The sequence below is a fragment of the Bubalus kerabau genome, chromosome 20 (genome assembly GCF_029407905.1).
Source record: "Bubalus kerabau isolate K-KA32 ecotype Philippines breed swamp buffalo chromosome 20, PCC_UOA_SB_1v2, whole genome shotgun sequence".
Taxonomy (NCBI): domain Eukaryota; kingdom Metazoa; phylum Chordata; class Mammalia; order Artiodactyla; family Bovidae; genus Bubalus; species Bubalus kerabau.
Window position 1 is genome coordinate 31,326,330 of NC_073643.1, and position 14,298 is coordinate 31,340,627.

Here is a 14,298-nt window from a genome sequence, read left to right on the forward strand (position 1 = left end):
TAGATCTGATAGATAGAGTGCCTGATGAACTATGGAATGAGGTTCGTGACATTGTACAGGAGACAGGGATCAAGACCATTCCCATAGAAAAGAAATGCAAAAAAGCAAAATGGCTGTCTGGGGAGGCCTTACAAATAGCTGTGAAAAGAAGAGAAGCAAAAAGCAAAGGAAAAAAGGAAAGATATAAGTATCCGAATGCAGAGTTCCAAAGAATAGCAAGAAGAGATAAGAAAACCTTCTTCAGTGATCAATGCAAAGAAATAGAGGAAAACAACAGAATAGGAAAGACTAGGGATCTCTTCAAGAAAATCAGAGCTACCAAAGGAACATTTCATGCAAAGATGAGCTTGATAAAGGACAGAAATGGTGTGGACCTAACAGAAGCAGAAGATATTAAGAAGAGGTGGCAAGAATACACAGAAGAACTGTACAAAAAAGATCTTCATGACCCAGATAATCACGATGGTGTGATCCCTCACCTAGAGCCAGACATCCTGGAATGTGAAGTCAAGTGGGCCTTAGAAAGCATCACTACGAACAAAGCTAGTGGAGGTGATGGAATTCCAGTTGAACTATTCCAAATCCTGAAAGATGATGCTGTGAAAGTACTGCACTCAATATGCCAGCAAATTTGGAAAACTCAGCAGTGGCCACAGGACTGGAGAAGGTCAGTTTTCATTCCAATCCCAAAGAAAGGCAATGCCAAAGAATGCTCAAACTACCACACAATTGCACTCATCTCACACGCTAGTAAAGTAATGCTCAAAATTCTCCAAGCCAGGCTTCAGCAATATGTGAAGTGTGAACTTACTGATGCTCAAGCTGGTTTTAGAAAAGGCAGAGGAACCAGAGATCAAATTGCCAACATCCACTGGATCATGGAAAAAGCAAGAGAGTTCCAGAAAAACATCTATTTCTGCTTTATTGACTATGCCAAAGCCTTTGACTATGTGGATCACAATAAACTGTGGGAAATTCTGAAAGAGATGGGAATACCGGACCACCTGATCTGCCTCTTGAGAAATTTGTATGCAGGTCAGGAAGCAACAGTTAGAACTGGACATGGAACAACAGACTGGTTCCAAATAGGAAAAGGAGTTCATCAAGACTGTATATTGTCACCCTGTTTATTTAACTTCTATGCAGAGTACATCATGAGAAACGCTGGGCTGGAAGAAACACAAGCTGGAATCAAGATTGCAGGGAGAAATATCAATAACCTCAGATATGCAGATGACACCACCCTTATGGCAGAAAGTGAAGAGGAACTCAAAAGCCTCTTCATGAAAGTGAAAGAGGAGAGGGAAAAAGTTGGCTTAAAGCTCAACATTCAGAAAACGAAGATCAGGGCATCCGGTCCCACCACTTCATGGGAAATAGATGGGGAAACAGTGGAAACAGTGTCAGACTTTATTTTTCTGGACTCCAAAATCACTACAGATGGTGACTGCAGCCATGAAATTAAAAGACGCTTACTCCTTGGAAGGAAAGTTATGACCAACCTAGATGGCATATTCAAAAGCAGAGACATTACTTTGCCAACAAAGGTTCGTCTAGTCAAGTCTATGGTTTTTCCTGTGGTCATGTATGGATGTGAGAGTTGGACTGTGAAGAAGGCTGAGCGCCAAAGAATTGATGCTTTTGAACTGTGGTATTGGAGAAGACTCTTGAGAGTCCCTTGGCCTGCAAGGAGATCCAACCAGTCCATTCTGAAGGAGATCAGCCCTGGGTTTTCTTTGGAAGGAATGATGCTAAAGCTGAAACTCCAGTACTTTGGCCACCTCATGCAAAGAGTAGACTCATTGGAGAAGACTCTGATGCTGGGAGGGATTGGGGGCAGGAGGAGAAGGGGATGACAGAGGATGAGATGGCTGGATGGCATCGCTGACTCGATGGATGTGAGTCTGAGTGAACTCCAGGAGTTGGTGATGGACAGGGAGGCCTGGCCTGCTGCAATTCATGGGGTCGCAAAGAGTCGGACACGACTGAGCAACTGATCTGATCTGATCTGAAACGCACACACCTGACCTAGCCCCTTGCATCACATTGACAGGGTGAATTAGCACACCAACAACAAAGCATGTGTGGTTCAAAACTACTGCTGCCCCCCTTCTACCCTCCAAGCCTCAGAGAATTTCCCTTGTGGCCCACCCGACCTGGAAACATACAAAAAAGGAGAGTCTGTAGTTCACCCTAGTCAAGTTGACACACGGCAAAGCCATCACACCATCGCAATCACTCCTGAGACTGTTGGAAGACTACACTGGCCTTTGACAGGTGGCCTTAGTTCCTTACTGCATGGGCCTCTCACTAGGGATGCTTAAGCATCTTCATGTCACGGCAGCTGGCTGCCCCCATAGTGAATTATCCAGAGAGATAATAAGGAGCAAGCCACAACTCTTTTCTGGCATAGTCTTAGCACATACTCTCAGATCACCATATGCAGTTTATTACAATAGGTGACTGCATTAGGAACACATTCAGAAGGAGGATCATTAGGCTCCACCTTTTGAAAAAAAAAGTACAGAAGACTTTGAGGATATATTTTAAAATGTAGTAACTCAAAGAGCCAGAGTCAAGTGTTGAAGGCAAGAGTGACAGCAAGGGGCCCTGAGCAGTTTGATGTGTGCAGTTCCCCTCCTGAGGGTCAGTGTGGCCAGAGATTCTCAGGCAAGCCCTGGGGAAGAGCAGCCTCGCACGAGCCAGGCCTCCCCAAATACTACAGGCCTCCCCAGTTACTACCATACTGCTATTCTGTAATTGAACTGGTGAAAACAAAACAAAACTCAATCTTCTACTACATAAATCATTTAGATTTATAGTTGAATTTAAACATATTTTCAAGAAGTTAAGGACGAAATCGATCTATAACCACCTTCCCGAGAAGGTCCGTGTACTGGGGCATGACCCCTGCATAAGCAACTCTTCCAGAAGCAAGGCAAACCCAGGGCCATACAGAACAAGGCGGAGGTATCCTGGGAGAACACATCTAGTTGAGGCTCCACATTCCAGCTTTAGCAAACCCTTTAGTTGTAACTGATCTGTAGCAGGGAAGCCATGTAGGGAAGTAGGTATTTTGCAAGCCGATGCTCTGTCCTGGTAGTCAGATGAGATAAATCAACTGATTTCCCCAATGAGATATGTTTTCTGTTTAAGCTCGTGCTTTCAATTATCCAGATGAAAAAAAATTTCATTTGGGAGCTCTTTGCCAGATCTTGATTTTCTCGCTGATTCCCAGCTCCTGAACACTTCCTCTTTGCTAGCTACTTGGAAATAGAGATTCTGATCTTTCTGCTTAGTGGAGTGTGTGTGTATATGTGTGTTTCATTGGGAGAGGGGGCAGGCAGGGGTGGGACAGCACTCTGAGAAGTCATGAACTACCAGATAAAATGCCCTTGATCTGATAGATTTGCTTCAAACCATCAAACCGCATCGCTCGACAACCCGGCAGCCTCCAGCTGATGTATTTGCAGAAGTGCTCAAGGATAATTGGCATTTTAATGGGAAAATGCCATGTTCCCAAGTGTCAGAATAGCAATAAGATACCCCAAGGGCCATTAACACAGTTCTTGGGTAATTAAAGCTGCTCACCCATCAGTCCTGGTCTCAGAACTTTTTCCATGCTTGTAGCTGGGCTTCTGGGGGTGCCCAATTCTCAGAAACCACTAAATTGGAACTCTTGTGATCAAATATCTCTTCCCATTCTAACACATGCATGCAAAAGACACCAAGGAGCAGTTATACCTCTGTCAGTGACTGACTTTCTTCTGTCTTATCTTTGGTCCAGGTTGGAGTCAGGTAAGAACTTTGAGAGCCTTGGTTGATAGAAAGAAGAATCCTTTTATCTATAAGCCTTCTGGTGTCAGCTCACTAAGGGCATATTTATTGCAAAAGGACATTTTGAGCCAATGCAGCCACTATTTACTGGGAGTTTCCAGGTACCTGGTGGGACAGTGTGCTTGGTACCCCTTGGCTTGATGAATCGGGCTGGGGTGACATTTTAACCTTCACTCACCCTCTGGTGTCTGCTCAGTTGTATGAGCTGGTTCTTGCTAATGTTTGATGAGTATTTGCTATGCACCCAAGCATTGCTTCATTTCATCTGTATAACTATTGTTCCCTGTAAAGATGAGGGAGAGGAGGTTGAGAGAGGAAAAGTCCAAGGCCACACAGGATATTGGAAATCAAGGTCAAACTGTTTGACTCCAGAGCTCAAGGTTCTAACTGCTATGTTACCTTTCTTTCATTCACTTTTCAAAATTTGGAGGCTACTTATGTCTATACCTGTTATGGAAGTATGTTCCCCTAGGAATGAATTCTTAATTATCATTTTGCCTGCTGCTGTCTTGGGAGTATGGAATAGGGTGCATGTTAAATTGTAGGGACCCACTGAGGGCTTTGAGATGAGGCTCCTGTCATAGTCCGTTCAGACTGCTCTAACAAAATAGTACACATTCATTTCTCACAGTTCCGGGGGCTGGGAGTTCAAGATCAGGATGTCAGCAGATTCACTGTCTGGTGAGATCGCACTTCCTGGTTAATAGATGGCCATCTTCTCCTTGTATCCTAACATGGTACAAGTTAAGAGGGGTCTCTTTTATAAAGGCACTTATCCCACTCATGAGGGCTCTGCCCTCATAACCTCATTATCCTGCAAGGGCCTCAACTCCCAATTCCATCACTTCAGGGGTCAGAATTTCTACATAAGAATTCTGAGGGTACACAACATTCTAACAGCTGGTGTGGTAGAATGGTGCTCTCTTTTTCCCTGACAAGAACAGTCTTCAGGAAGAGATGTAACAGTCATCGTTCTAACAGTAAACAGATGACTGACTCAAACAAGGTAATCTGTGGATTGTTTAATGAAGGGACTCTACAAAGCTGAGGGCATAGTTTGAGTAAGCCAGGAAGAGGTGGGAGAAAATAATGAGTCAGGCACAAATCAGAGCTGTTACCTCCTGTAGCTGTGAAGGGAAAGACAACCTATGGTTTGAGGTCCCCAGAGAAGGTGACCCTTGAGATGGCTGCCTGATGGGAGCTGTGGTCTCTGGTAGACAGACAAGCTTCAGTGAACCAACATGCGGAAGCCAGGGGATAAACCCCTAGCCTCAGTCTCCTCCCATCTTTCATTCTCCTGCCACTGCCTGCCGTTGGCCAAAGCCAATCAAAACCCAAAGGGCACAGGAGCCCAGTTCACCCTATGCATGTCTGGGCGACCTCCCCAGCACACAGCATGTGGGCCAGGATGGAGGCAGGTCTCAAGCAGGAAGCAAAGCTATCCAACAGCACAGAGCAATGAAATAGAAACAGGTACAGCAAGACACCAAGTGGGAATGACTTGATTCCTAAGAGCTAGCTGTTGGAGAAAATACTCTGTTGTTGTTTTTAATGAGGAGAATCTTGACTTCCTTCTGCTCCTTCATTTAGAAGAGGAAGAATTTATTGAGTGACATGCTTGGGACAGACCAGGCATGGTAGCCCCGCCCCTTCCTTGTCTGTCCCCCTTGGGGACCTGCCTACCTACACAAAGTATGTATTCAGGTGCTGTCTTTGCTATGAGGGTTTCTTAGCAATAAATCCCTGCCTCTAAGGAGAAGGACCTATGAGTTTCCAGGGTTGTCTGAGATTGGCTAGGTAAATACATCAAATTCTGGGTTGCAGTATTAGCAGGACCTTTTCACTTTCACTTTTCACTTTCATGCATTGGAGAAGGAATTGGCAACCCACTCCAGTATTCTTGCCTAGAGAATCCCATGGACGGAGGAGCATGGTAGGCTACAGTCCATGGGGTCGCAAAGAGTCAGACACGACTGAGCGAGCTTCACATTCACATTCACTGCTGAGAATTCCTCCATCCCATGTGGTGTCACCCGAGGCCCTTGGTTGTGTGCAGCTGCTGGTGGATGGACTGGATAGTTGACTTGGTGGCATGACTGGAAGGCTGGGCTCAGTGGGGACTATTGATCAGCGTGCCTGCACTCCGCCTTGACAGCACAGTAATCTCAGAATTGTCAGACCTGGTGGGCTGGGTCTCTCAGAGAATGTTCCAAGAGATCCTCATGGCAGCTGCAAGGTTTCTTATGACCTAGCCTGAGAAGTCCCAGAATATCCCTTCTATTGGGGCTTCCCTGGTGGCTCAGCAGTAAAGCATCTGCCTGCCAATGCAAGAGATGTGGGTTCGATCCCTGGGTCGAGAAGATCCCCTGGAGGAGGGCACAGCAACCCACTCCAGTATTCTTGCCTGGAGAATCCCATGGACAGAGGAGCCTAGCGGGCTGCAGTCTATAGGGTCACAAAGAGTCAGATACAGCTGAAGTGACTGAGCACATACCCATGTCCCTTCCATTGCATCCCATCAGCCCAGGTTCAAGGGGAGAGCAAAGAGATCCCCCCTTTGCTAGAAGCTGTAGCAGAAACTCCACAGCCATCTTTATCTACCCTGGAGGCATCTGGCAGGTGTCTAGCCAGGAGGTATGGGTCAGGTCAGGGAAATGGGGGTGGGAGGCCCCTCTCTCCAGGCTTCCGGTACAACTTAGTTATCTGCCCCAGGAGCAAGCCTGTGCTGGCTGCCAGCCCAGCAGAAGGCATTGCCAGAGAAGTCGAGAGAGCCTCACATAGGAAGAACAGCACCAGCTTAGAAACAGTTCTCTCTGCTTCCCCAGCCTGCCTCTCAAGCCCCACTGCAGAAAGGAGGAAGGCTGAGATGGAGGGGGACAAGCTGAGGCGGGACCATACCCCTTCGCTACATGACCCTGAGGGTCAAAGCCAGGCATTTTCTGGGAGGTGAGATGTGAGAGTTTACTGGGATGGGCAATCGCAACTTGAAACAAACTTGGACTGGACTTTTAAATCCTTCAAATGAATGGAAAGTTAGGGAATTTGTTTCACTAGGAGAGATTAGGCAGCACACTTGAAGGTAGTAAGTGGAGAAAATATAACAGTCACTTGTAGCCTTATAGAACCCAGACTATTCAATAAACCAGTGACATCTGCCTCATAACATATGGATGTTAGGCAGCTCGCAAGAGACAGGTGTATAAGAGCTGAAGAGGCTCTTTTCTGTGAGAAGTGTGGGATCCACCACAAGGGCCCACCATTCTTGTTCTGAGATGGAGCAGGGACGAGAGGGAGGTCAGAGTCAAGAGAAACAAAGACAGTGGGGGGATCAGAGGAGAGGGAGAAACTAATGGGATACTAGAGGAGGGACTCTTGGACACCTGAGGCAGAGTGCCTGGAGGAAGAGAAAAAGGCATTCTATTTTGCAACGTTCTCTGGACCTTGCCTATGTTTCGGTCAGCTGTGAATAGGAATGTTGCCTTCCGGGGTAGGACGTTGGTGGCCTGTCCACAAAGGACTCACAGTTAAGATGAAACGGGTGCAAAGGTTCTGACTCTGTTTCCACCAGGTTCAGAAGCGCATTGCTCACTTAGAGAAGAACACACAGGAGTATTAAAAATGGCATTCACTATGTTGGGGTCATGACAGATGGTGCTGTTGGTGTGGGTGACTGGAGGAGTGTTTAGTAAAGGGAATATTTTTAAGGGAGTGGGCAGGTGAGAGACACATCTGGCTGTGGAGATACAGTCATACAAGGCTAGAAATATGGACCTAGAACCACGCTGAAGGCCTGAGGGACAGGGGAAGGGCAGTTATGGGACCTGGAGGCGGCAGTGGCTGCCTGGCAGGAGCTGTGGCGTTTGAGGGATGCTGCCCACCTAAGACCACTCCAGAGAGGAAAGAGAGGCTCCAGTTGGAAGAAACTGACAAGATGCCAGAGAAGGTCAGCCTCCTGGGGCACACAGCAGAGGGAAGAGCGGTGGAGAGTGAATAAGGGCAGAAAGTGGGAATATCCAGCGTACATAAGATATAGCCTCAACAATAGTGGCCAGACACTCATTTAATTTCAGACCTCATGCTCAGCATTTTACCCATCGTTGCAGATTTAATCCTCAGGACCTTTTCAGTACAGTTTCTGGGAATACTGCCCAGAGGGCAAAAGATGAAACCAGGTCTAAGGACATCGGGTAAATTGTCCAATGTCACACAGCCAGGAAGTGGTAGCACTGGAACTAAAGCAGGTATTTGGGCTCCAAAGCCTGTGCCTTTGACTCTGGTCTGTCCTGCTTCTCCAAATAGGGAAATGGGGAGTCCTGGGCTCAGCAGGGAATCCTAGGACATAGCACTCTGAGAACCAGTACTCTGAGATCTAACATCAGTTCCCAGGAGGAGAAGAAACTGGGAGTCATTATATCTTCCTCTATTCTCAGGAATCCCAAAGGGAGAGACTGGTCAGTCGATTGCAGGGTGAGTAGGGTGGGGGTACATGCAGGTGGACCATGTTAAAGGGAAATATTTTTGAAAGGTAAAATAATGATTCTCATATACATAGATGGAACACAGATCCAGGATTTTATTTAACCCATTAAGCAGTGAAAAACAAATCAGTTATTTCAACCACCTCAAAGAAGAATGAAAAAAAAGCAGGCTCATGTATAGGTAGTCAGAAATGTCAAAATGGGCTTGCTAATGGATGTAATATTCCTCTTCCAGAGGTAGGTGGAGATCAATTGCATCTACCCTAGGCAAAATTTATTTGCTTTATATGGTCAGTTTCCTATGTTGACAAAAATTAATCAGTTGATCTAAAAAAGAAATGGAAACATTTATTTGTGCCAAATAAACAACCTCTCAGAAAGCTCCAAGAGCTGTTCCACCCATCAGGGGTCAAAGCACAATCATTTAAGTTTTTGAGACAGAGGTCTATACATTAAATGACATATTATTGACAGTTCATACAGTCTAGTAAGTAGTGGGTCCTGGGTCATTGTGGCCTTTACATGATCAAGAAGGAATGTTATCCTTTAAGAGGTTGTTTTGTTGATGCTGGGAGAATGTTGCTTTTTGTAACTGAGCTGGTGTTTCTGCTGATGGGGGTAGATTGGGGCGATGCATAATGCAGATTCACAGTGCACAGTAAAGGGGAGAGAGGAGGCCAAAGTGCAGAGAAAAAATTTTATGTTGAATTTTTCCTTGTCTTACCATAAATTTGATTTCACACCTACAATGTACAGAGTTTTAAAGTAGCTCATGAAAGGCGATGAAAGGGCCAGACCCCGCTTCTGATTCATTGGCCTAAGTTCCAGGATTCACACCACCAGCTACCCAATCTACTAAATGCCTTTCCTCACTTATCTCACATCCTCCTGTGCTTGACTGAGCCTCTAATTTTGGAAGCTGTCTGAGATGATGGAGCAGGAAATGGACGCAGAAAGTTCCAGAACTTCTGATATACAGAGGACCAGACTCTCCAAGCTAGATCCTAGCCCTTTCAAATGCTCTTAGAAAAGGAAGACCCAAGTTTTATGAGAACTGAGGCTTATTAATTGGTGGCAGAGGTGGTGGAAGTAGGGTCCTTTAAGGAAAAAAATGAGAAAACTAGGTTTGTAAAAGTTTATATAGAATATGAAAGGGAGCCTTAGAGCTACAGACCCCTTCTTCTCAGATCCTATTGGGCAATTTCCCAGGAATGCTTACGTGGAGGTGTTTACATACATGTGTCTACTGGATGCAACCTAACCTCCACTCCACTCCGAGTTCAGTGGACTAGCAGCAAGGACATCACCTGGGAGCCTAATAGAAGTGCAGCATTGCCCGCCTCCCCTTGGACTCACTGAATCAGAGTCTGCATTTTCACATGGCCCTGGGAGATTGATTCACATGGACATGAAGGGTGGACTGACACTGATTTAGAACTCTGTGGAGCATCATCAACTCCAGGGAGCTCACAGGGCCTGGGAACCCAGGAGCCCCAAGGCTGACAATTTCTTAGGTTTTGGGTGAGTCCTTCCCTGCTCCCTGGCCTTTGTGGTCGGGCTTGCTGCTGGCTAACACTGCAGTGGCATCCGAGGGACCAAGAAACTGGAGTTCTGGCTGAGGCAGTGCTAATATCTGCTTGACACCCATTGAGGGACCATGGTGCACCCCAGCATGGTCAGAAAGGGAACTGGGGTCCTCAAATAGAGCATGAGTGGCCGTACGTAGGATTTCTGACATCCTTGGGGCTGTGGGGTGTGGGGTACAGATGCCCTCTGGCTCTGTAGCCCGCTGGCCAGCACACGCTTACCTCTGAGGACTTTCTATGCAGCTGGAACCTCTCTGCTAGCAAGGCAGGCTGCATTGCCAGAGAATGAACACCCAGCATCTCCCCAGTCAGCATCTCTCAGCCAGTGTCTGGTGAGCCTGGGAGGTGCCAGACTCCCTCACCTTCTCCCTGAAGTCCGGACTCCCCAGAGGGGTCATATTCTCTCTGCCCACTGTGGTAGTTTATTTGACCTCACTGCTTACACTGGCGTCTTGCGCTTCCCTAACTGTCCCCTACCCCCCTAGCAGTTTCCTGGGGTTCCTCTCCAGATCAACTACTGTGTGCTCCAGTCCTTGTCACAGAGTCTGCTACTGGGGAACTCCAGCATAACACAGGGGAATAAAGGGGTTGCAGTGAAGATGCAGGGCTAATATTTCTTCCTCTGTGAACCATGACAGCATCTGCAAAACCAGACCATTTCCTGAGGAACAGTCCCGTTCCATGCAGAATAGAAGCTGTGAACAAAACTGGAATGTAGGCCTCCTGCCCACTGAGCCGGTAGCGCTAAAAATCACCGTTGGGTCAACTCAGGAGTCCTCAACCTTTGCCTGGGTTGGTGTTAGGATTAGGATTAGGGTAAGGATTAGGGTTAGGGGAACATTCTGTGCATGATAGGATGATTATAATGAGCAGATTTCCTGGTCTCCACTCACCACCACCCCCCCAACTGTGACAATCAAATATGTCTTTAGACACCGTTAATGTCCTTGTGAGCAGAGACAAAAATCACCCCCAGTTGTAAGCCATTGGGCTAACTAAACCCCTTTTCTTCTGAACACTGGTGAGCAAAAGCCAGGCTCCCTCTTTCCACCTGCAGTAGAACTTAAAGCCTTTTGGTTCCCTTCTGCCCTCTGCCCTGCCTTGCCCCGAGCACTCATGTTAAAACCTATTTGTCATCACTGTCTTCTTGAGGATGGATTTCCAGATGGTCTACTGATGCTAACTGGGATACTGTTTCTGGTTTAAAAAAAAAAAAAAGGCCCAACAAATTGGATCCCTCTTGGTCTCGGGATTTCAGACTGCCCTCCAGTGGCAAGAAGCAGCCACTCCCTCTGGCTCCCCTACAGATTCCAAGCCAGTCTGGAAAGAACTGTGGGACATCAGGGTGGGAAAGGTGAGGACTTTCCCTTTGCTGGTTTCTTCTCTGAGAAAATCCACTTTCTCACTATTTTGTTCTGAAAATTCAGCAGCGTCATCTCCAGGCCATGTCAACTTGGAACTTGTTTGGTGGTGCATCCTTGAAAGATGTATCCTGTGATTTATGTTGTGTGTGTTCTCGGGTATGTGTATTTTCACAGTCTGGTCAATAAGGAGGAAAGGCAGATGGAGTAAAAAAGCTTGGAGGAAAGTGTACATAAATCAGCCGGGGTGCTGGTGGAGGGCACCAGGTCCCTGTCAGACTGTCAGGACCAGCAGGGCTGCAGGGAAAGTTTGGGACCCAGGAGGGGGCTGCTCTGCTCATCACGGTCCCCATTCACTTCTTGAGGTGCAGCCAGATCCCACGGACTCTGTGTTCTCTCTCCAGACACCAGCTTTAGCACTTGCCAGCTGCCAGAGAGAAAGCAGATCCAGTTCTAGAGTTTTCCAGGTCTCTCCGGGAAAGACGCTTTAAGAGTTAAGGGATGGCGGTGTGCCCAGCTGGAGAGCCCATACAATCCAGTTTGCAGAGAGCAGACAAGTACATGCAGAGCAAAGATTCAAAACCAGGGCGCTGATCAGGCTGGAAAGGGAAGGACTTGGGCATAGCGTGGAATCCCAGCCCTCCCTATGCACTGCATTTTAAAACCACTACGGCATGGAGGGCTCAGTTGCCCAGATGACTTCCCCTTGATGCTAACGCTCTGTGGGCAGCCAGCCTTTTCTGTCATCATGTTCCTGTAATTGCGCAAGTTCCGCCCTAGGCTTCGGGGCTGTCCTTCATCGCAAGCCGCGCTGCACACACAGGTCTGGCCTGTAAAGGTGCACTGTCATCGTTTGTTGGCTGAATGTGTAAGTCAGAGAGGAGTAGGATTTTACAATACAGATGGGAAAGGAAGGGAATTCAGGATAAATTCATCAGAGAAAACAGAAGAGTGCAGTCTACTTGAAGACCAGGGAGAAGACTCTTTTGACTAGATGGAGAACAACTGTTGATAAAGGCAAGCAAAACAAAGTGCAACTGTCTCTTGAGTTACACACTAGTTGCATTCCTAGAAACCTTAATATATGTTAAAACTGTGCAAAAATTTTTTTGCTGGTCTGAAAAAGGAGTTAAGTTATTGGCTCATATACTAGTTATCTCCTGCTACACGACATTATCACCAATACTTAGTGGCTGAAGACAATAATAATCATTTATTATCTTTCACAATTTCTGAAGGCCAGGAATTCAGACAGGTTACAGAATGGCGCCTTGTCTCTCCTCCAGGATGTCTGGGGCCTCAGTTGGCAGACTTGAAGGCTGATGTCTAGAATCATCTGGAGGCTTGACTGGCACTGCAAGGGCCACTTCCTAGGTGGCTCACCCACAGAATGGCAAGTTGGTGCTATATGAGGGCAGGAGGCCTTAGTTCATCCCTGTGCAAATTTCTATACACAGGGCTGGTTGAGTGTCCTTACAGCATGGCACCTGGCTTCCCCCCAAGTGAATGAGCCAAGGGACAGAAGGAAAGACCGAAGCTCTGTTTGTAATAACTCACCCTCAGAAGTCATATAGCATCCCTTCTGCCACATTGTTTTCTATAGAGGAGAGTCACTAGGTCTGGCCATGTTCAAAGGAAGGGGAATTAGGCTCCATGCTTTGAAGGAGGAGTGGCAGTACAGTTGCAGATATGTGTTAAAACCACTGGTGCTTCCCAGGTGGCTCAGTGGTAAAGAGTCTGCCTGCCAATGAAAGAGATGCAAGAGACGCAGGTTCTATCCCTGGGTTAGGAAAATGCCCTCTTGCCTGGAAAATTCCACAGACAGAGGAGCCTGGTGGGCTACAGTCCATGGGGTCATAAAGATTTGGACATGACTGAATGACTGAGCACACACACATTAAAACCACTGAATCTCAGATAACCCCAAACTGATTTTTCACCTACATGAAGTCCCCCCAAAATTGTGTGATATGTAGTCTAAAAATCCGTTATGTAAAATAATTCTACACCTTAAAGTATGTCTGACACCTTGTCACTCCACCCTTACTCCACCAAATGGCAGTAGCGCTTCTCTATTGCTGTGTCAACCAAACATATCCCCTTCATTTCCATAATTCCCTTACCTTTAAAACCACTATCATGGGTAACAGAGAGCTACAGAAAGTATGAAGCAAGGAAGCCACACGGTCAGATCCTGACATTAAAGGGTGCTGGCAATGGAGGGTTCTAACAGAATGTGCAGAAAAACCTCCCCATTGCTTTTAAGCTGTGTGAGTCATGCTCTGCCACTCCACCAGCCCAGCTTCTCTGCTGCCCTTCCCTTAGCCACTGTCGTCCACTCACACTAGCCTCCTTTCAGCTCATCAGACATGCTCAACTCCCTTGTGCCTCAGGGCCTTTGCACGTACTGTTCTTCTTCTCTAGAACATTTTTCTCTTCTTTCACCTACCCCTCTTCACCTCATTCTCAGCCTTTCTTCAAATCCATTTCCCTTTTTCCCTCCAAAGATATGTGATTCCCTTGGAGGCACAATTTGCTCAATTTGAGCATGTCCTACAGATTTTAGTTATGGATTTGTGTGATTGTGTGTTCCATTTCTGTCTTCCCGATACAAATGCACACTCAGGAATGAAAAAGAAAGGAGGGAGAGATGATGGAAGCAAATGAAACTCTTGTGTTAGCCATGGAGCTGAGCTGCCTCCGATAACATGGAAAAGTTTACAGTTTCTCTTGGGCTCCCTGAATGAATAGCCCCACATATCATCTGTGAAAGGAAAGAGCAGGAAGGACCCAGTCTCTGTTGAAATATTGGTAAAGATATATATCTGAATGTGCCCGTGAACACATTAAGAGGCATATTATCTCCCCAGTTTGCAATGAAAAACCGCAGATGCTAATGGTGGTGTTGCTAGGTTGTTCTTCGGAGCATGATTTTCTGTTTCAATTACTGCAGTGGTGGTGATTTAGCAGCCAGACTGTCTGAGATACTCCTAAGAGGTTAGGTAGTAATTGCCAGCAGGAAAGAGATGGTCTGGG

General features: G+C 46.6%; 1 long non-coding RNA gene across 1 annotated transcript in view; it reads left to right on the plus strand.

The window, feature by feature from the left end:
- Nucleotides 1–14,298, plus strand: part of LOC129634988 (uncharacterized) — a 370,413-nt gene that overhangs the window by 301,867 nt on the left and 54,248 nt on the right. The window lies entirely within an intron of this gene.